This window comes from Rhamphochromis sp. 'chilingali' (genome assembly GCF_963969265.1).
Source record: "Rhamphochromis sp. 'chilingali' genome assembly, chromosome: 2".
Classification (NCBI taxonomy): Eukaryota; Metazoa; Chordata; class Actinopteri; order Cichliformes; family Cichlidae; genus Rhamphochromis; species Rhamphochromis sp. 'chilingali'.
Window position 1 is genome coordinate 28,948,672 of NC_137930.1, and position 24,025 is coordinate 28,972,696.

At 39.5% G+C, this 24,025-nt stretch overlaps 1 long non-coding RNA gene across 1 annotated transcript; it reads left to right on the plus strand.

The window, feature by feature from the left end:
• Positions 1–12,430: 12,430 nt before the first annotated feature.
• Positions 12,431–15,327, plus strand: LOC308391721. The gene is made up of 5 exons (XR_013970689.1): positions 12,431–12,476; positions 13,951–14,347; positions 14,505–14,657; positions 14,944–15,027; positions 15,131–15,327. It is a non-coding gene; the product is annotated as an uncharacterized lncRNA (long non-coding RNA).
• Positions 15,328–24,025: the final 8,698 nt, after the last annotated feature.

The window sequence follows — 24,025 nt, forward strand, 5'->3', positions numbered from 1 at the left end:
GACCGTATCGCCTGCGGGAAGAAGCTCCTCCTCAGTCTCTCTGTGTTGGTCTTCAGGGAGCGGAATCGCTTTCCTGACCTCAACAGAGAGAACAGTCTGTTGTTGGGATGGCTGAGGTCCTTCACGATCTTCCTGGCCTTAGTCCAGCACCGCCTGCTGTAGATTGAGTGCAGGTCAGGGAGCTCGGAGCGGATGGTGCGCTCAGCTGACCGCACAACCCTCTGTAGAGCTCGTCTGTCCTGCATGGTGCTGTTCCCGAACCAGGTTAAGATGTTTCCCGCCAGGATGCTCTCTATGGTGCACGAGTAAAAGTTCCTGAGCACCTTGGAGGGCAGCTGAATAACATCATGGCAAGCAGATCGTGTGCATGACTGGCCTTTGCGATGACATTTTAGAACTGTTTTCTGTCACAGGTCACTTGAACATTATTTTTCCAGGTGTAGCTGAGCATATAGCAAAGTGAATGCTTGTAGTTTTGCTTAAAAAATCACTGGGAAAAAGTAGCACACTATGGGACCCTGCTAAAAAAAATAAGGAAAATTAATCATGTATTTGTGTGTAAATGTGTACAGTCAGAAAAGTGACCAACATTGCAAACTTTCAATACCACGTGAAAACACATAGTGTATCCATTGTGTATCGAGGAATACAATACTAAAGATGGTTAAGAGCCAGATGAATTTCTTGCAAGAGAAAGAACAAACAGAACTGAAATAATGTATTATGCTGGGACCAGTGTTCAAGCTGCTGGTCTCTTAAGAGGAACTACAATATCACTTACCTTGGAATCTTCACATACTTGACGTATAATGTTTTAAACAGACAAAATTTGTTTGAATCATGGTTCATAACTTTGTACATGCGGTAACTGCATGTCCGTGCTGTGTTTATTGGTACAGCTGACAGCTCTTGCTAAGTGTCTGTTGGAGCTAAATTCACAATGGGGAGCTGAATGAATGAGGATTATTTTTATTATTCTTTTTTTGGCACTTCAGCACGGCAGATCTAGCCAGCAACAATGAGCTGGGTTTTTTTTTCCCCTTTTGCTTTGAGAACCTGCAGTCCCTCTGGTTCCACAGCCAACAATGAAAAATATCTCCCTCTGTTTGCTTTCTTTGGTTCCAGCAGATAACCTCCTCATCAAGTTTTCTGTCTAGACCTTGTAAAACATCAGTAGTCCCTTTTGTGTGCATCCTTGTTTGATTTGCTTCAGCCCTCTAAATCTTATTGTCCATCTTGTCTATCAGACAGAATAAATCCTGACATTTTTGCCCTACTTAATTGTCTGATTAGTCAGGGCATGTCACCCTTACTTCCACACCTGTGTCTGGGCTTTAATTTTTTTTTTCCATTTTGGTCTCTGCTATCACATAAACTGACACAGACAATTTATTTTGGTTTTCATGCGGTCTTGGTACAGTTTGAATTCTTAGAGTCTGTACATTACTTTTTTTCTCCTCTGTATACTGGGTCTTTGAATTTTGTGTTTTTATCTTCTTTGAACATCCTGATAGGAAATGCTGGGGTCAGAAATCAGACAAGCCTGTTATTTATTTGTAGTTGTTCACCTTCTCTGTTTAAGAGTCGTATTGTACATACACAAGCTCTCATTGTGAACCGAAAGAGCTGCTTGAGTGAATTAAACATCTGGATCACATCCTTGCTTCTCTTCCCCACAGTGTTCATAAGGAGCTAGTTCAATTAAAACTGAGTATAGTATGTATTTTGTTACAAATATCTACTGACTATTGCCCTCTTATTTACAATGGGTCTCCACAGCTGGTGCCTCTGTGTGTCTATTTTAGGAAGCTTTTTACATCTGATGTATAGTGGCCCTGAGAGGTCAAATCCACTGTAACCTAAGAAAATACCAGCAAAAAGAAAAACACAGAAACCAGGACAAATCACAAGGAAAGTTTGATAAAATGCAATGGAAGTTAAAGCAAAACAGAACAGCTGCACTAAACACAATGAAAAAAACAAGGAATTTGTCAGTGTTGTGAGGGAGAAATAGATGCAGGGTAATGTGTGTTTCAACTGTGCAATTCATACGATACTGTAGATTACCCAGTACTGCTGACCTATATGCACTATGTGAGTAGTAGTAGTAGTCGTTACATAGTGGAGACGTGTGTTTGCTCATTGGGAAGAGGTTGTGTCTCTGTTGCTTAGGGCTGCTTTGCCTACGTTCTACCTCTCTCTGTGCGAGAGGAATTTGGTAATGTTATTGCAACTTTCTCATTGGCAAGACATCAGGACAATGTTGCTTACCTCTACTTCACCCACGGGTTTTCTCTGTCTGCTTGTTCCTACTAGGGAAGTATTATGTAGTATGGACATTGTTTTCCCACTGAAGAATGTAGCACTAATGTAGCTTACTGCTAACATAACATCTAAATACTTCTATAGTTACATGCTAAAGTTCAATGTGTGGGCTATTAGAAACCTCTTTTCAGTATTAAAAAAATGACTTATCAATCTTTAGTTCCATAGGGCATCCATAGCTGTAAGTGTCCCTTCTTCAGTAGCCAACTACCCATTAGTAGACTATGTCCTAGTTCCTCAATATGTGACCTTGTGCTTCAGTTATGTATTGTTCCAAAAATGACAATGTTGCCACTACATTATCCAGCTACACTACTCATGCTTCCCAAATGATCTTGAAAATGTCTGCTTCAACACTGCAAACAGTAGTGTTGAAGCAGAGATAATCAAAGTTGCCCTGATGCCTCACTAATGAGCAAATGCTGATGGATGGTGTTGTCTGGGTAAGATAAGATAAGAGATAAGATAGAACTTTATTAATCCCTCGGGTGGGTTCCTCTGGGAAATTCGACTTCCAAAAAAAGCACAGCAACGACCAAAGTTACAGTTACAGAACTGTTATATATATATATATATATATATATATATATATATATATATATATATATATATATACACACACACACACACACACACACACACACACACACACACACACACACACACACACACACACACACACACACACATATATAAATACAGAGACAAATATAAATAAAATATACAAAGGGGATAAATAGAATAAATAGGAATAAAAAAATAAAAATACAAGTGAATTGCACATTTCAAGTATTGAGTCTATTGCACTGTTGACTATTTACAAAAAGTATTGCACAAGGTATTGTACAGTGAGGTGCAGAGGCACTACAGCTTAGTTGTTCCCCCCTCCTTTGTCCTCCTGTTTCCCCTCCCTCTCCCCTCCAGAGAGGAGTTAAACAGTCTGATGGCGTGTGGGACAAAGGAGTTTTTAAGTCTGTTAGTTCTTGTCTTGGGGAGAAGCAACCTGTCACTGAACAGACTCTTCTGGTTGTTTATGGCCGTGTGCAGAGGATGCCCAGCATTGTCCATAATGTCCATCAGTTTCTTTAATGTCCTTTTCTCTGCCACTGTCACCAGAGTGTCCAGCTTCATGCCGACCACAGAGCTAGCCCTCCTGATCAGTTTCTCCAGCCTGGATGAGTCCCTCTTTGCTGTGCTGCTCCCCCAGCACACCACAGCATAGAAAAGTACTCCAGCAACCACCGACTGGTAAAACATCCTCAGGAGCTTCCTGCAGATGTTAAAAGACCTCAGCCTCCTGAGGAAGTACAGTCGGCTTTGGGCTTTTTTATACAGGTGCTCTGTGTTGCATGACCAGTCCAGTTTATTGTCCACCCACAGCCCGAGGTACTTGTACTTGTTGACCACCTCCACCTCCTCCCCCTCTATCTGAACCGGCAGTGGACCTTCTCTGGACCTCCCGAAGTCCACAACCAGTTCCTTAGTCTTTGAGGTGTTGAGTTGCAGGTGGTTTGTGTGACTCCATGCGACAAAGTTCCTCACCAGACTTCTGTACTCCTCTTCTTGATCATCCCAGATACACCCCATGATGGCCGTGTCATCTGCAAACTTCTGAATATGGCATAATTCAGAGTTGTAGCAGAAGTCAGAGGTGTACAGGGTGAAGAGAAGAGGGGACAGCACAGTTCCCTGTGGTGCTCCTGTGCTGCTGACCACTGTGTCAGACGTGATGTCCTTCAGCCTGACGTACTGTGGTCTGTCGGTGAGGTAGTCGGAGATCCAAGCCACCAGGCAGGGGTCCACCTCCATCCTGTTCAGTTTTTCCTGAAGCATACAGGGCCGGATGGTATTAAAGGCACTGGAAAAGTCAAGAAACAGTATCCTGACCGTGCCTTTTCCCCCATCCAGGTGTGAGTGGGCTCTGTGTAGGAGGTACAGGATGGCATCCTCCACTCCGACACCCACCTTGTATGCAAACTGTAGTGGGTCCTGGGCATGTTGTACCTGTGGTCGGAGGAGGTTGAGGAAGAGCCGCTCTAGAGTCTTCATAAGATGTGACGTCAGTGCCACCGGTCGGAAGTCATTCAGCTCATTGGGCCGGTTCTTTTTGGGGACCGGGACGATGCAGGATGTCTTCCATAGGGCGGGCACTCTCCCCAGTCGCAGACAGTCAGCTTCACAGCTGTTCTGTCATGCTATCGTCTCACCTAGATCACTTCTGTGGTGTTTTGTGAGCTCTTTGTTTTTCTTCTTCTGTTCTGCTTTACTCAACTTCCATTGTGTTTTGTGTGCCTTGGCAGAATGTTTCTATTTCCCTTTCCTGAAACCCTCTTGGTTTCAGTGCATTTAACCTCTCAGGGCCACCGTACAGATGCCCTTTCTGGCACCACCCCAAAGAAAATGTTTGCTTATTGTTCAAATGTATAAACTCCTATAGTATGGAGCCACAATATTACAAAGATGAATAATAAGCATATTATCTTATTACAAGCCTGTCAAATTTACCATGTTACTTAATTGAAAATGAAAGTAAAAAGGACTTTTTTTGTGAACATGGGTATCTACATCTCAAAAATAGCCACTCTTAGTTATGGTGTACCTCAAGGCTCAATTTTGGGTCCAGCCTTGTTTGCACTGTATATGTTGCCACTGGGGTCTATGTTTTCCACAGTATAACCTTTAATTTCACTGTTTTGCAGATGACTTGCAGGTTTATTTGCCTTTAAAAGCACAGACAGGGCCAGACTCATTTTAGCAGTGATTACGTTGCCTTGAAGACGTTAAACAGTGGATGTCCTTAAACCATTTAAAATTAAATGAAAGCAAAACAGAAATTGTTCTATTAGCAAATATATTGACAGTGCTCTGGGCCCTTTATCCTCTCATTGTAAGACAAATGTTAAAACCCTCAGTGTGTACCTTGATGGTTCCTTTAAGCTGTGTAGGCAGGTGAGTGCAGTAGTCCAGTCTAGCTTTTTTCACCTGAGACAGCTAGCCAAGGTAAAGCCATACCTTCCAGCTAGTTTCTTTGAACTTGTTATTCATCTGTTCATTACTTGAAGATTGGACTACTGTAATCCCCTGTAGTTTTGTTTGGACAAGCCCTCTATTTATTGTCTTCAGTTGCAGCTGTTTGTCTACTGACTGGTGTGAAATGGGAAGGAGCATATAATCCCAGTGTTGGCCTCCCTACACTGGCTTCCTGTTACTTACAGGATCCAATTAAAAGTTGTATTTTTTGTTTTTAAATCACTAAATTGTCAAGCCCCATCTTACCTATCTGAGCTCCTATTTATTTATGCTCCAGAAAGAACAATAAGCTTCAGTTCAAAACTAATGTTATCTATTCCACAGTCTAAACTTAAATCTCGTGACGACAGAGCCTTCTCTGTGGCAGGTCCCAGACTCCTGAATAGTCTGCCTCCAAATATTAGATCTGCACAAACACTGGAACATTTTAAGCCTTTACTGAAGACACATTTTTATGGACTGGCTTATAGTACACGTTTGCCCCAAACACTTTATTTAAACAGCCTTAGTCATTGTTGCTTTAGTTGTTTTTACTGTCTATTGTATTATTCTTTTTTATATATTTTTATTGCATCATTGTTGTGCATTTACTTATTTTAGCTGCATTTTATTTGGTAAAGCACTTTGTGCAGCATGAGCTGTTGCAAATGTGCTATATAAATAAACCTGACCTAACTGCTAAAAAGAATATAATAGATGTACAAACTGCACAGTGTTTCATTGTTCTTTCTTCTTCTTAATGCACAACCCCCACTAGGGTTGAAATACCTGGGACGATCCACAATTTGGTTTTAGAACTGAAGAAGCCTCTTGGATGAGAGGTGAAATGTCTTCCCCAAACCTAAAGAAGTGCAGTCACTTTCTTTTCAAGCTCCTTAGATTGCGTTAGATGCCTTGTAGTACACTATCATTGTCATTAGATCAGATTAAGATGACTGCTCAACAGTCAAGCAGGCTACATTATTAAAATCATTACTTTACATTAGGGCTCCCCAAGTGTGCCAAGAACAAATCCCCCCACATCTTTATATTAGTACCACAAGCCTGGACTGTTCACACAATGCAGGTTGGGTCCATGGATTCATGCTGGTGATGCCAAATGCTGAACCCACCATCTGCATGCCTCAGCAGAAGATTCATCAGCCCATTTTTAGCGAGTCAGCCCACTGCAGCCTCACATTTCAGTTATTGGCTTAAAGAGTGGAATCCAAAACGATCTTCTGCTGTTGTTGCCCATTTGGATTTAAGGCTGGACATGCTGTGCATTTTGAGATGTTTTTCTGCTCATCACTATTATAAAGAGTATTTATCTGAGTTACTGTTGCCTTTTAGGCTGCCAAACAGTCTGGCCATTCTCCTTGAATATCTCTCATAAAAATAGCATTTCTGTTCCACAGTGTCGCCATTTTCCACCCTTTTTCTTTTAGAGTTTTTTCACTTTATTGAGTAAACTCCTTGAACAACAGTTTTAAAATATATTCAGACTGGACCATCTGGCACCAAGAATCGCACCATGGTTAAATTCACTAAGAGCTGAAGTTGGATTCAAACACTGGCTTTAGCTAATGCCATGCATCTGTGTTAGTTTATGTACTGCACTGCTGGCGTGATTTTTCTGATTGAATTTATTTATAAATAAACATGTGGACAGGTGATCCTCAAGAGGTGCTTGGTGAATCAATGTTTTTCTAATGTACTTGGCACGAACTATAGACTTTATCTTTTAATAAACTCCCAAATACCAGTGAGTTCTCTTTTTGTGAACATTTAAGAAGACACCAGACCAGCAGAAAAGTAGAAAAAACTTTCTTCTATTGGTAAACACATGCTATTAACAGGCACACAAAGGACACAGTGCTGCCCGATTACTGTACGCTAACTTTTTGCTTTACTTAAAGATTTAATTTCCTGCCATTAAATACAGACAAATGCTTATAAAGCAGCGATGGAAAACATTTTTCTGAGGGAATCATTGTCTAGGAAACTAGCAATTTGTTAAGGTCAGACAAACACATTCAATCCAAGACACAACCCTGTTACCAATGTCAAAGTCTTGTGTTTAATCATGTGACAGAATTGTTGCCTCGATAGACTATGTTTCAATCTTCAGTCGGATATTGCTTCCTCTTTAACGAATTTCTATGGAGGAGAAATTCAATTTCTTCTGTTCAATCACGACAACCAACATACCTGCCAGAATCTAATGCCATTTTAGACAGCCATGCCTCAGGGTGCTAAAAACAAGCAAGCACTGGGCTTTTAAATTGCCCATGTTAAAGCTTGGCAATGCTTGACATTAGTGCTGCCCAAATTGGTTGATGATGAGTCTTTTCATAGCTGTCATTTTTTCACAAAACATGGATTTATTACAGTTAATAAGTTACTGGAAACCAGACCTGGCAAATTTTGACAAGTTACAACTTATGGTATACATCCTTCCATTGCCATTCTGCTTGGTGCCATCAGCTGGTGGTTATATTTATTACATATATGTATTAAAAATTGGAATCTTCCCTAGGATGCTGAATCAGATTTGGAGGACTGTAGACCAAATGAAGACGTTTAAACAGTGTTGGAGATTGTGACAATGAGTCTGGACATCTCACTCTGGGGACAGATGCACAGGTCAGGTGTTTGGATCATTTCCCTCGGTTGCCTCAGATCTAGACAGATTACTGCGTCAAGTTATTGACCAGGGGGCCGACTGAAGGACCTTTTCAACCCGTTGCAATCAGAATGTGTGCTCAAAGCAGCTGTCTAGGGTACACAGCAAATATTTCAAATGCAGCCAGAAGGAACTCCTCTGCGGGGCTGACCCATCAATAAGCCCTGTGCACCGTTATCTTAATGTTATTGATAACATTCAGAGGTCTAAATCCTTTACCCCCGGATCTCTGTGGTGATTTTTTAAAGGCTTGTTTTGAGGAGATCTTGTGAAACAATAATCTTAATTTGAATAGGACTTCCTTGCATTGATAAAGTCCTTGTGAGTAAATATAACTGCAGTCTTAGACAGTTTTCATCGATTTTTAAAGCGGCACTTTCCTTTCATTGCCGCACAATACTTTTTTGTGTTGCTTCAGATTCATGTTTTAGTCAATCACATTTGCTTGCAGTACTCTGCAATATAACATAATAACGGACCAACTTATTGAATGCAGTTATTGCTTTTAAGTTGGCTGAAACTATACTCACACAATGGAAAGAATAGAGCAAAAGGCAATATCAGTAAATAAAAAAACGTTTTATGATTGATTTAAGGGAATAAAAAGACTTTTCATGGGGTGTAAAAGTACTGTAATGGAATACAAATGTAGACTGCTCTCAGCCCTGTCCCCTCAAGAAAAAAAAAGTCTCACCTTGTAAGGGCTTCATGATTTATTGCATAACATATAGAATAGTACATTTTTCTTTCCATCACTTCCTCAGTGACCTTGTACACTATTTAAAGGAGCTTGTGTCTTCTTCCTCTTGAATTTATGCTGGCTATGTTATTATATTACTGTACACCATTACAAACCTCTTGTAGCTGGATAGAGACATAGAAGGAAGCTGTGTGCAAGTGTGTATACCATTTTGGCTTGTGAGTATTTTACAGACAAGTGGCAAATTAAATCCTGCCTGAACATCTTCAAAATGCCTTGACTGTCATGGTCCTGGGCCGTGTTGGCCCAGTATTCTTAGTTCTCTTGTATTTTTGTATTCAGTTCCCTGTTTAGGTTCTGTTTCCTGAGTTGCCCTGTTATGTGGTTCCCTGTGTGCTTTCCCTTTGTGACTCTCACCCCCTGTGTGCCCCTCTATGTATTCATGAGCCCTTGTCCCCTTTCGTGTTTTATTCCATGTTTTCCCCAGCCTGTTATGTCTGTGTTCTCCCCGTGCTCTCTCCTCCTGTCTGAACCTCTGTACTTCCTGTTTTACTTTGACAGTCTCTCGTCAGTATGCGTCATGTTGTGTTCACTCCTGCCCTGTCTCGTTATGATTATCTGTGTCAGCTGTGTTCCCCGTGTGCTCCCACTTCCCTCGTTAACCCTCTGTGTATTTATGTCTGCGTCTCCCTCAGTTCTGTGTCGTAGTTTCCCTCATGCTGCGTGGATTTCCCTGTGTCTCTCTCCAAGTATTAGTTTCTTGTGCCCAGTTTAAGTTTTGTATTTTCCTGTCATCTTGTCAGCAATAAAGCTGCCTTTTGAGTTCATCCCTTGAGTCTGTGAGTTTTGCGATTGGGTCCTCATCCTGCCTGCCACACAGCCGACCATGACATTGACATTGATTTTGCAAGTCTCTTGAACTCTTGCTACAAGGAGGACCTGGCATTATTCCAAGACATTCCCTAATTTGGTGTTTTGAAATCTAGTATTGGTCCAAAATCTCAGTGGTAATCAACTCAGTCGAAATATGGTGTCAAGGAAGGCTTTGGATTAACACATTTTTCATACTCACCAGTCCATTCAGTGACCCACTCATGCCATACTGATAGTGCCAGCCACATCCTGTAAAAAAACACACACAAAAACACCAAGATAGCAAGATAAAGTGATACAAGAAATTCATTCTCATTTTGCAGTGTTCCATAACCATGCCACAAAAATGCCCCCACCGTATAACAGCACCACCATATCCTCTTACCTGTCTGCATGTATTATTTCCCCAGATACAGGTTTTTACAAGCAATATCATTAAGCACGAGAAATACTTTCTGTTGTTCATAATTTGCAACAATCCAACTGAGATCCCATTTGAACACACTTCAAGAAAAGAGTCAAAGCTTGGGAAAAGCCTAATTTGCAAATATTTAACAGAAAATCATTTTCAGTTTTCCTTAGAACTCCATAACTCCCTGAGGTCTTATTATGTTGCCATCAACATTTTAAAAGATCAGTTGCAGTTTTGTTCCTTCACCGACTTCTGTTTGCTTGTTTAGATGGACTGCGGAGCATAGCTGGATCAAAGAATCTCAGAAAATAAACAAAGTGAGCAAGTGTCCTTACGTTTACTAAGGCACAACCTCCTTTAATATTGATTGCCCTTGAGAAACCCTGAGTTTTAGATGAAGCAATAAGCAAACAGCATGAAGACACTGAACGGACTGAGGATTTTTATGTGCCTGTGATGCCAGCTGACACTCTCATGGTTAGCCGGCAACAACATGATGTAGAGCTTTTAGGACAGGAGCAGGTTTGTTGCTGTTTGCTGATGTTGTAGAAATACTTAATGAGATTTATGCTAACCAAGAAGATGTTTCTATCCTGCACTAACAGCCCCCGAAGGAATCAATGTTCAACACAAAACACAAATCAGTCAGTGCTGTCAATTAAACAGAGTGCCTTTATTTGATAACAGAGTGTGTACATTGCAGTATCTGAAGTAATATTGCGCATGGTCATTTTGTAAATGCACCCTGGTTCAAATAAATGTAGAAAGCCTGAAAAACTGTAATTTTCAGAATGGAAAAGGAGCTAAATCACAACACTTAATATGAGATATGAAAAGAAGGACTTGCTAGTCTTTAAAATGGTTCATATACAGTAATATAGTTCAGAATATGTTAGCTCATCATAAGTGATTTCCACATTATAAACATAAATTTTATGCACTTATATTTGCTCTGAAAACTGTTTTAATCACTAAAGAGATTGATTGGAGTCTTTAAATATGATTTTTAAAGGAACAACAAATAGAACAGAAAGAAAAAGAAAGAAAGCACAGTTAAGAAAACAACTGGTCATGGCTCTGGTTGTCCACTCTTTGCTTAATCACACAAATACATTTGGCGTTTATAAGTAGATGAAATTTCAGGCTTTGGATTCACTTGAGGACAGCGGATAAAGGGATGTGATCAGAGCTCAGTGATCACAGCAACAGGAAGCAGGGTGAGTCAGAGTAATGCCAGCAGAGCCAAGGCCAGAAAAATGGATAAAGGCTGCTGAATTCCTGCATGCCTGTGGGCAATGCATATACGAACACAGGAAGAGCGCAGAGCGGATCTAAAGATGGTCCATACCTCATGAATGTCTCACAAATGAGAAGCATCACAGTGAAGAATGGGATACTTGTACAATACATCCAGCATCCGAGGATTATGATCTTGGAGGACCAGATGTTCCTGTGCATTTATGGGTGTACATGCTGCATATATATATGCATGTAATGGTATGTGGCAGCATCTATTAAATGCACCTTTATCCCTAGCTACTAAATTTGTCTGTCTAAAGAAGAATGCTGGGTTTTTTTTTTTCAAAATTCTGAGATTGCCCATTTTGTTCTTCACATAATTACTTATTTGAGCATGAAACAGCCATCAACCTTCCTACCCCAGCTCAATAGAGATGAAAAAAATAAAACAAACAAAACAAGACAAAACCCCCCTCTCACATAGGCCAGCAGTGAAGCCTTTAATTTCAGCTGTATAATTGCCAGAAAGCTAAAACAGAGGAGGTGAGACACTTTTTAGAGGTCTTTGGAAAGGAAGATTGATTGACTTGCTGTGCATGTACTTTTAATGGGTATGTTTTCCAAGGTATCCAAATCCCATTAGAATCAGAATCAGCTTTATTGACCAAGTATGTGTATACATATGAGGAATTAGGCTCCAGCTATGGACAGACAAACATAGACAGCAGACAATACTGACAACATGACAAAGATAATGGATGTGCAATGGTGTAGAGTGCAGAGATGTTGGAATAGATTATAGAATAAATGGTTAATGGATGGATAAGTAGTTACTATATGTACAGTACACTGAAAAAATGGGAATTGGCAGGCTTTTGAATTTGCACAAATGAATTTAGTTAATGCTACACAAGCCTCTCCTGTTTCTCTTATTTACATGATTAAATAAAGTACCAGTTACTTGATTATAAACAATACTGAGACTACTCATTTTTCTTGCATTGATTTAAAGTGACTAAATTAGAATACTAAAACCATTGTAATCATGTTTGACCACAACCGGAAATGATGCAATATATTCAAAGACAACAACTAAATGTGATTGGATAATAAGACCTACCTTATCCAATAAGACAACAACATAATTTAAGGACAGCGCAATTGACCGCCAGATTCTGGAAGACTGTTCAGCCGCATGCAACCTTTGGCACTGAGTCAGGCATAGTGAGAAGGTAAGTAATTTAAATACATTTGTTTTAGTTGGGTACGTTTTCACAGAATTGTTGTAGTGCATGCTATATGAAACGTAATCTGTAATGCATCTACATGTTGTTTTTACAGTGCTAGCTAAAGTTGGTATTAGCTTTGTGGCTAAAGCTGAAAAATATTAACGAATTGCACATAGTCGGGAGAAAGCAGCTGTTGTCGGTCAGATATGGAATTTATGCATGTGACAGAGAGCACTGACGTTTTTGATGGCTTAGCAAGTTAAAACGTCACTGAGAGAGCGCAATAGTGTTTGTGTTACTCGTGCTAGCTATGGCTACAGTGGGTAATTAGTCTGGCTGTAACCGTCAGAGTTTCAGAAGCTGGGAGGGCCACAGTGCCATACCTTAATTCTTGCTGATGACATGCACTCAAGTTATAATAAGCATCCTGCCACCTTAGACGTGGGTTTGAGAACCTGTACCCATAAATGCCAAATCATTTTTCCATTTAGTCATTGTTTTAGGTGAAGTGTCACTTACTTGACTATTCTATCGGTCATGCCCAAATAATACAGCAGATATCTACAAGGAGATAAGTTTGTTCAACAGACTATGTCTTATTAAGTGATGTATTGTGAATTTTCCAACATCGGCCCAAAACAAATTAGGACCCTTTCCCCCCCTCTTTTTTTCTAGTTTGTGTAGAACATATGTGAGCTGCTTCTCAAAACATTATGTATAAATGAGGGAAAGATTGGTACTTTAAAGAAACCATTGATGCTCTTCTGGACTGGAATACCTTTCTTCAATTAAAATTAATGTTTTTTGTGATGGTGGAATTTTTACCTTTATGATTACAGAAGTCAAAACATCAGATGATGATAGCTTACCATCTAAACTCCCCATCTCTTGGCAAGTCTGAATTAGAGGGCTCAGCTGTATCGGCCTTTCTAGTGGATTTGCTTAAAGAGGAGATAGCTTAAGTCATTAGGTACATATTCCCTGACATTCTAGAGGTCAACCTTGCACAGTGTGTGACATTAAAGGGCATAACTTATAGAAATGGAATGGTACTGGCCCCAAGGGCAGCAGGTGGATTGCCAGAATACTGAAAAACCATATCTGCATTGTACCACAGCATATTCTACATTGTCAGAGAGCTTGGTGGCTGGTACAGAGAGCACGACAGAGCTTTTGAGCTCCGCCCAGTATCCACAAGAATATTCACTCTCGCTTCGCTCTGTGAACTCCTTGATACTTATCCATTGGTTGACTATGAGATTGGATCAGTCCACATTGTGACTTTAAAAAGGCATATAGAAATAAAAGGTGTTCATATAAGTGTAATAGGTTCAGTCGCATGTATTTCATTAGATAAATTCTTCTTTTTTATGTCTGATCTTTATAACTTTGAGTATTGGGTATGGATAGCTTTATGAAAACTAAACTGAAATGATTCTTTCTGAATGTCTGATATTTAATTCTTTTTTTCCTACAGAGTCCTATGGGGAGTCCTATGGTCCTAAAGACTGTTTTGGCTGACGGAACCTGTCGAAGGCTCACTCTCTAATGGAGCGCCTGAATCAACTGAGGATCTCATCGTTGAAGTCAAGAGACAGTGTTGTCTTCAGGGCAGTTTCAGACTTCAGTTTATGGATTCCTTGTTTGGGAATGAGTTTCTTAACCTTACCTCAGTTTCAGAAGTAGCAGACAAGGGGACTCTTAAAGCTATTGACATGTCAAAGCCCACCACATGGATATAAAAAAGAGTAACAGAGTTGGTGAAACTCAAGATGGAAAAGACTTTTTCATACAGAAGACATGAAGTTGTTCGTGATGCACCAATGGTGGAGGCTTTCATGGCAAGATGGCCTGCTCTATTTGATTTCCATGAGGTAAGGTTTGCCTCATACACGGTGTTCTTGTGGTATTAGCCTAAAATGGTTAAGGCACAGTTGTTATTTGACAGCCCATTTCTTCAGCATGAGTGATTGAGGCCTTCTTCCAGGTATTAAACCTTTGAAGCTCATTTCTCTGTGCTCATGTTTTCAGATCAACGCTGAGTTTAAGAGAATTGCCACTATCCCCCCTCAAACAAAGTTCCTGGCTCAGCTGGATCTCCACTTGGACAACCTGGTGAAGTTGGTCAACAGAAGAGGAGAGCTTGGACTAATACTGAAAAGAATTGTGGCATAAATGGATAATGTAAGTGATAAAGCCTCAACATTCACTTAACATGATCCTCTTTGGATGCAATTTTACAATTGTGGAAGATTTCAAATGTTTTCCCATGATAAATTCTCTCATTTTGTATTTTTACATCTGCTTGTTTTTTTAACCTTCACTTTGTCAACTTATTATTAATTGCCAGTAAACCTATTATTAATTTGTGTGCCTTTACTTTAAAAACATTCATGTAAAGTACACTATTAAAACTTAAATGAAGGACAAGAGCTGAATGAAGATGCTAATTACATACATTTCATTTCAGTGTGAAGATGTTGATGCTGAGTGTGTCAAGGGCGTGTGTATCTACATGGGTGAAGACCCTGGCATGCTTATCCAGGAGTATGTGGTATGTACTTGTCTTTTTTTTTTTTTTTCTTTTTCTTTTTGGACTTTCCACAGTGTGTCATATTACTTACTTGGAAATGACTAACATGGCTTCTTTTTTACAGGGCATGGAAGAACGTGCCATCAGTGAGACTGTTGAAGACACCACTGTTTGAATTTATCTTCTTAAAGAGCAAGCTTCAGCAGATGAACAAGAGTTGTCCTTGCAGGCATCAGGGTGGCGAAGACTTTGGATAATGTAGCATTTGCTGTGATAATGCTATTTGGACTAATGTATGCATTAAACCTTGCCTACCCTGCTGACCTTCGCTACAACTTTGACGTTTTCCAGAAGGTTTTCATGGAACTGGATGGAGCTAAACTCTCTAAAGTTCTTGCTTTCAAAAACCATCTGTTTCATTGAAAAGTCAAAGACTGCACTTCTGCAATTCTTTGCAGTTTTTCATTTTGTGTTCAGTAACGTTATACTGCTTATGTTTTTATTGCTTTCCCCTCGTGTGACTGCAATGCAGGATAATTTTTCCTTTTGGTATCATGTTGTAAGAAATTTCTACTGACGATTTTTAGCAATATGTTCTAAGTCAACCTTAATGTCCTGCTTACATGTTTAAAATGAAGATTAAAATTCATGTAGGTGTTTGGTATTAGTTATGTAACAATGTCATTTAAGGCTCAACTTAGTTGAAATCTTATACAGGTAAATACATGTACAGAAGCTGAAACTGTTGTCAAATAACACACAAGTTATATTTGGGTAAATCTGTTTATTCATAAAAGCGTGTTGCTTTTTTTCAGGTAGTCTTAATTTAGTTTACATTTTCAATTGTGTAATTAATACAAATGTTATATGTAAGAGATGACGGGATCATCTATAAGCACTTTCTTTTATTTGCTGCTGAGGTCAGTTTTTTGTGAAATATTTGCAAATATATTCTCAAACTAACTTTTTCTTTTAGTTATTTCTGCAGGCTATCTTTAAAAATGTGTTAACAAGTTTATATGGATGCGATTTTGGACTTGTTCATGGCAGAATTGCTGCTTTCACTGCTGTTACAGTTTAATAAAGGTGAATTGTTCAGTAGCACTCACAGTCTTTGCCTTTTTTGTCAATAATAATCAGTTAATATTTCAATTGAAAAAATTAAGTAGGATTTAAAGCCATAATTTGTGTTGCAGGAACATAATTGCAATGTGTTTACATTACATAATATCATTGCGTACCACTGGCAAATAAAAATAAGTTGGTGTTAAACATTAAAATATATTGACATTATGCAATACATTTATATTATGATAATAGATTAATATTAGTACATCAAACATGATTTTTTAAAGTAATCTGATGTAAATAAAATACTTTGATCTGACAAGCATTAATTACTTGAGGGAAAGTGGAAAATTAAGTCAGTCATACTTATTCATATTATGTGGGACCGATGTACACAATAAAATCAAGTAAATTGAAAGAACTTTTTTTTTCAGTATATGTACATGAGGATTGACAATATATATGTTTTAACCTTGTTTATCATGTTCAGACCGTTTTTAAGACGTTCCCAATGAAAAACCAAAATAAATTAAATGACACATTTTTAAGAAATAAAAAAAAAAAAAATACATGATGTGCAAATGTGATACAGATAAAAGCTCATACTTGCAAATTAATACATATTTTTTATTAGAAGATTCAATAAAAACTCAAACAAACCACAACAACAACAACAACTGATGCCCTCAGGGGTCGGTGCGTTGGTGGTTCTTGGTGTCCGGGGCTGGGCGCTCAGGTATGTACCAGCTCACTCCCGGTGACTACTTTGCGGGGCCTGGTGCCTGTTGCTCGGTCAGGCCTCTTCCGGGGCAAAGACCTCTGGGCCTGCGGCTCGATTCACTCTGGCACAGCTGGCTGCAGCCCCCTCTGGCTTCTGCTCGGTGGCTACTGGGTGACGCCTCGTCTGGGGATCCTCAGCTCTTTCCAGGAGGGGGGCACGGATGCCCCTCCGGTGGTCCTCCTTGGGCTCTCACACTCTGGGGCCTCTGGATGCCTGGAGCCTGGATCTCCTCCATGCCTGCTTCATGCCCTGGGGGACAGGGCTATGGCTCTCTACATCCTCTATCAGACCATTACATGGGGAAACCATTTGAATACAAGTGTGCTGATCCACACAGGTATGCACACGGGTGTTCACTGTTCATAGACATAAACTACACCTTTCTTGGCTGCTATTTCCAAGCACATTGTGCGCTGTCGGTCCTGCTTGCTACACAACAACATTCAATATTTAGTATTTACTGCTGTTTACACTTAGCTAAATTAACGTGATGGTGTTGTGTTTAGTATGTTGCGCTGTTTTTTTGCTTGTTTTCTATTCTTCTTCTCTCAACAGATGATCCAGGAGATTTTTTCCCCTCTTCTTTCTCTTTTTAAGTGCCCTTTCTCACTGTCCCTCTTCCCTTCTGTTTTTCTTTTCCTTCATCTTTCTTTCTCCCTTTCCTATCCCTCACTCATGTCTGTCCCGTCTGTAACAACTGAAAATAAAATAAAATAAATAATAACAACAAAGGTTGATCAAATGGACCAATATGGCAAGGCCGTGATGATCCATTTGGCAAAGTAAATCCATTGGGTATCCTTGTTGGTCTTCAGACAACAATTCTGACGGCTAAAGAACCAAATGGGACAGGCAAAAAACCCCAAAAAACAAACAACAACAACTGGGTTAAATAAAGACATAAACGCAGGATTAAGTGGGCATTTTGTTTGGGGGTGCCTTATTTTAGTACTTTACATTGTCCAGACTGGCACCAAAATGTAATGAGCTCATCCTTACATCGTGCGCCATGTCTCCAACAAATGTGTTGACACATGGTCTACTAATTTTGCAGGTGAAATCCCAACACTACTGAAAACACTGACAATGACATGGATTCATCACAAAGTGTGTATTGAATAGTTATTAGGATTTTTCTTTTTTCTCTCCAACTACAAGATGACGAGCGGTGGGCGCACTGGCCCATCACATCTATTATTCAGAAAAGCATGTGTGAGCAGCTGTTGCCAGGCTCATTAGACAGAGATCATACTGAGACTGATAATACAGTGATTGATGTGATCTCACCCTTACATGCTTTCTGTAAGGATCAAGGCATTTTGAAATAATTTGACAGGATATATAAGACTAGAAGTAATGACAAAAATTACAGACAGGCGTATTGTCACTAATATTTTATACTTTTTCCAAAAGTAGGCAAGTGGCAGAGTTTTAAATATACTGAAAACCCTAACTAATAATGATGCTTTGGAGGCTTTTTAATAATATAATATAATAATAATAATCTACTACAGCAGGGCTGAAGAGAAGATGGCCACCACATATGCATCAGGGATAACGGGGTGCATTTTCAAGAGAGTAAAAAAGATGTGAGCTTTACTGCTCCAGTCTCCTCAGCATCTTCCCCTGATACAAGCAGCAGCAGATGATTAATAGAGGGGGGGAAGCCTCAATCCCCTGACTAGTCAATCCCATAATGCCCCACCCTGCCACTCACTCTGATCTAGTTGCTAATTAAGGAAGTGCTATGACGGGGTTACACGGTTCACACAAAGGACACATAAATCAGATTTTCGTTTTTCTTTTCTTTTTTGGTAAATGGTTGCAAATTTTCAAACAGCTGCTTGCGTGTGGAACTGAAGTGTGCACTATATTCACCTGTGCTGTATTATGCAAGTTATTTTTTAAAGTGTTTCCTTCATGTATGCAAGCGCGGGCAACACTTTATGGGAAATGTACATAAATTAGGAATTCCTTCATGGCTTAATGCGTAAAAAGCACAAATGAATTCATGTAAAACACCATAAACTATCATGAATGTACATGCATTAATTATTCTTATTCACGCCTTAATGTGAAAACGAAGATATTTTAATCATGTCATGAAGTAATTAGACCTAATCGGTCAGTCACGATTACCTACTTTAATTCATCTGATTACACATTCACTCATTTTAGCGCCACTTTTTTGGTGGTCCTGTGAACTGTAGGGTGGAGAATAAAGAAGATGTGAACATGATTAATAACTCATAAATCATGATGACTGAAATACCTTAGTTGTTGCATAATTAATGTATGTACATGTACATTAAATACTATATGAGATGATTGTTTATAAATTCCTACATGAATTAATGAATACTTTTTCCATGCATAAAATCATGTATGAATGTAGGATAATTCATGCACCCTTATTCTACAGTGATAGCTTGGCTACTGCACTTCGTTGTGCTTCTTTTCTGGGTGGTGCACATCCGAGCATTTTAGTGAATCTTGTTCTGCTCAGTTGCACAAGGGCTTGATCCATTAACCAGATTAATTTGGGAGAGTGGGTGAAGATGGAAGGATGGGTGATGTGAGAAGGGACAGCATGGTGCAGAACAGGGAAATTATATAAGGAAAGGGGGAAGGGAGAAAAGAGTTAATAGGAAGGCGGGAAAAAAAAGGGCGAGCGCAGACAATAGGACTTTGTGGGATTGTGCTGGGAAGAGTAATAGCTCCCTTCTCATCTACTGCTCACTTAAGGCCACAAAAGTGTCTGTAGACAAATGTGTATCAGAGTCTGTGCAGCTTGGGCAATTTCATGGAGCTGAAGGAGATGATGATAATCTAGTTAAACTGAAAAATGGGAATGCCTATGGATCCTCATTCATACTCTTATTAATACTTTCTTACATTCATACAGTCAGATAGTTAATATGATTAGAACAGAGTGGGGGTAATAACTTCATGCTTCAGCACTGAACCATTTCCCCCTGCCCTGTAAATGGTGAAATATGAAGTATGTTCAAAATGTTAAGCAGTGTGCAATCTTTTTAGGCACTTTAGATTTTTATCACGCAGTGCCTCCAGTGAACCATCTGATTGGTCCCAAATCTATTCTCAAGTGTGATGTGGGCTTCAAACTTTTGATCATGAAAAAAATAAATATGTTTTAGAAATCAGAAAACATTATTTGGTCCCAGCATTTGCAATACCACAGAATCAGCCACGGAGCGACATGGTTAGGGACAGACAGTTGAACCGTGCCAACTTCTTCAAGTTGCTTGGACCAGCCTGTGTTCGAAGCACAGGTTGTCTTTAGGACTGTCACGATAAATGTTAAATGGATTTCGATGCTTTCTATTTAATGCCACAGATCTACAATTAAAAACTGTTTGTGGCGTTTTTTAAGACTTCCTCTCTTTACGCACAAACTGTAGTTTGGGAAAATATGGCTCAGAGCAGGTTTCTAACTATGCCTCAGCGATGCTTGGTTATGAATAAATTAGTGGATTTTGCTGGCCCACTTGTGTTTAATGGAACAGCTAAACTGAGTGTCATTCGAAGAGGAGAGAAGATGAACTCAGGTTATATAAGTGTTCATGTATTTCTCTAATGTCTGCATCTGTATGCGCTTGTGTGGACTCCTACACAGGAAAACTAATCACTGCTGTAGCAATTATGTGTTATGAATGCCACAATGTCTGGGGGAAACTTTAAACTATAAAACATCTCGAAGGCACAACTGTAAATCTCCCTGTCGACCCAGCTGTCACATCAGACTTCCCCCTTCCTTGTTCTCCAGGTTCAGTTCAGGGTTAATGAAAATGGAGGTATTTTATGGCCACTGAAAGCACTGAATCTGTATCCAATCGTTACATTGTAGGAGCAGCAGTGGTTGGTTTGTTTCTCTCTGAGCTTGTAGCATGGTGTGTGTGTGTGTATGTGTGTGTGTGTGTGTGTGTGTGTGTGTGTGTGTGTGTGTGTGTGTGTGCGTTTTCGAGCAAGGCTGTAATAAATCATAACCCTCGCAAATGTTTTTATACGGCTCTTCCTTAAAAAAAATCATTATGCTTTAGTAGTGCCTCTGATTAATCCTGACATTTTTATATCACTCACTAGTTGAGAGCAGACAAGGACATGGTTTGCTCTCACCTCCCAAGCTGTGGGACATCAACACAATGAAATGTGCTGGATTCTGATGAATAATGAAAATGCTGATTTCTGTCTTGTTGATAGTGGTAGAAACAATTATTGACAAAGTTGAAGATTGCTCAGTAAATTATTATGCAGCAGGTGTTCAAAGAGGAGACAAAAAAGCAAAGGCGTTATTTCTCCTCTGGTTTACAGTCTACAGGCCTTCTTGTGTAGCACAATATAGTTTAAAGTACACGTCAGTGCATTTACTCAGTCTGAATACCTCTAGCTATGCAATATCAGTCGGCTTACACTAGCAGAATTAGTGTTCTTACATACAGCCTGATTGTGTACCACACTGATAATGGCAATTTTTCTTCTCAAGTATATTTGGCCCAAAGTTCAGCTGTCCTTACCATTATCAGCAACCTTTCCACTGAATATATCACTCGTGTCCTTCCGTAAATGAAATGCCTTCTTGCTAAATACCATTTTGATTTTCAGATTTTCCTCCTCACCTTTAAAGAGACTCATAACCTACCAACTTAACCTCAAAGAACTCCTTCACATTTACTCACTCGCTTCTGCCATTCAGCTTGCTACCCCAGCTGTGCACTTAATGAGGTCTAGAGCCATCAGCAGTTCTGCCCCTTGCCTCTGGAGCTCTTTCCAAAAAGACACCAGAGTTTTTCAACAGAAATTACTGTAAAAGTTTCTGCTCAAGGCAGTGTGGTATATAATAATGCAATAATGAAATAAAAACACGCCACTCAACAGATCAGTACAACCATCTGGAACAGCACTCTGTTTTTCTAGGAAGCAAAGAGGGTCAGTGTGATTCTCCTATTCATTGCTATCTTATGTAGAGTGGAAATTGCATATTATCAGCTCGGCATTAAATGCAGACTACTCCTGCCACGGGAAATCCAGCGGGGCCATCATGCCTGCCAGTAAACATGAAGCTCAGGCAGGTCGTGACCTCACTCTTTGTTGAATATGGCTGGTATGCAATATCAGAGCAATTAGGAGATCGCTACTGTTACCGCTGTGACTGGCAGGGGAAAAAAAGGTAAACATAGAGAGTGGGTGAGATTCTGCTGGAAAGAGACTGATTTTAGAAACACTGTTAAAATGACTAACCAAAGAGTTGGCAACTACCGTGATTAAAACATTGTTTTCAGCTTCTTCCGTCACATTCTCTTTATCTGAATTTCTCACAAGCCCTATCAGAGTTAGCATAATCACTTGAATTCAGCGTATTAAAATTTTGCTGTTAAAGGTCAAAGAGACACGATGAGATATTTTATATCCACAGGGCCGTCTTGGCAATCATCGATGTAAACTGCAACTTGAGAAGATGATTTCCCTTTCGAACATCCTCAAAGTCAACTAGCAGCCATCTTTCTAGCATCTCCAAACACTTTTTAACAGCTACCTTACAAAGCCAACTAAATTAACTTGAATTTCAATGGCCTTAGGACATAAAAACTGTATATAGAATCAATAGTCAAATTCTTGTATGCACCATGGATTTCTTCACCAAATAAGAAATCCTCTTCTCTTCTCAGTACACCCATTTCGTGTATATACAATACAAAAAACAATGTGGTTAAAATTATTATTCCAATCTCCATCTTGAATGGCTTTGAATTTTATATTTCCCCCAATATGCTTTCCTACTTCTCTGTTTTTCTCCCTGTTTCTTAAATTCTCTCTCCCCGGTGGGAAATACTCACTTGACAGCCAAATAAGACAAAAACAATTAAGTAATATTAAAGTTACAGTTAATTCATTTAATTAATATGTCTGACCCATTATATGTAATGGGTCAGACAAGGGTGTAAACTGATGCATCACTGGTTAATATAATCCTGCAACTGCGCAGCCATCTTATCAACACCTCCAGGGATTTATTTGAGTGGTTAGTTTTTTCAAGCCTTATCAAAATTAACTGTAATAGAAATGAGACATAAAAGCTGCTGTCAAATGGCTAGTCAAATATAAGTTATACTTACAGCTACCTACATTTGTTGTTGTTAATTTCTCTGATATATGTCTATTCAAGAATCTTTTAGTATCATGTCTCTAAAACTTTTCTTTTTTCTGGGCTTGTGACCATCAGTAAGTGACCTTTCACTCCTTGAGGCCAGGTTTGTGTCTGCTCCTGGTCACAAACTATGCTTTTTCAGTTGTTAGGTGAATTTGTTAACCAGAACACCATGAAGCCACTTAAATTCACTGCTAATATGCATGTTCATCACTGAGTGGCTCCCATCCATCCATCCATCCATCCATCCATCCATCCAAGACAACCCCTATGAAAGGAAATAAATTAAGGTACTAGTTTCCCCAGCATGGAATAGGGTTACCAGGACCCTTCCCTGGTGCAAGGTCTTAGCCCACGGGGCCCGGTATAGCCTGAATAGTAGACATGAGCTGTCATAGCTCTCTAATCTGTCTTTCATTATCCTGTAAATACTATAATTACCCATTTGAGATTAACAAGTCAAACTCACAGAAATATGTTTCAGAGCCTCGTGTGAGAAAAATAAATGAAAGTACACTGTTAATTAACTGTTCGAAAAAAGTGTATGTACCCTGCTGAACTTTATCCCATTCAAACTCTGAGGCAAAAACAATATACAATCCAGGTTTCAGGCTTGGAGCTCTGAGTCAAGTATTCAGCCTCACTCATATATTTCCAACTACAACGAGGCCATCTGCATTTTAAATGAAACTCTCATTCAGAGGGCATTTTTAAGTGAGCTCTGTCGGTGTTGGAAAGTTTTGAAACCTGGCAGAATAAATTAGAGGAAGTTTATGATCTAAAGGGTCAATCCCTCCTATACTCATCATGGGGTCCAAAGAAAAGCTGTTTGTCTGTGAGAGCTGGGCAATAAAGGCCAACACACTCCAGGAGAGAAGACAGAACAGATGGGGGTAAAAAAGAGAAACCAACAACACTCCTGATGCTGTCCACTGACTCACGCAAAAACTACAGCATACCCCTCAGTACTCTGTTACAGTCCGATTGACCAATTGGCATTCCTG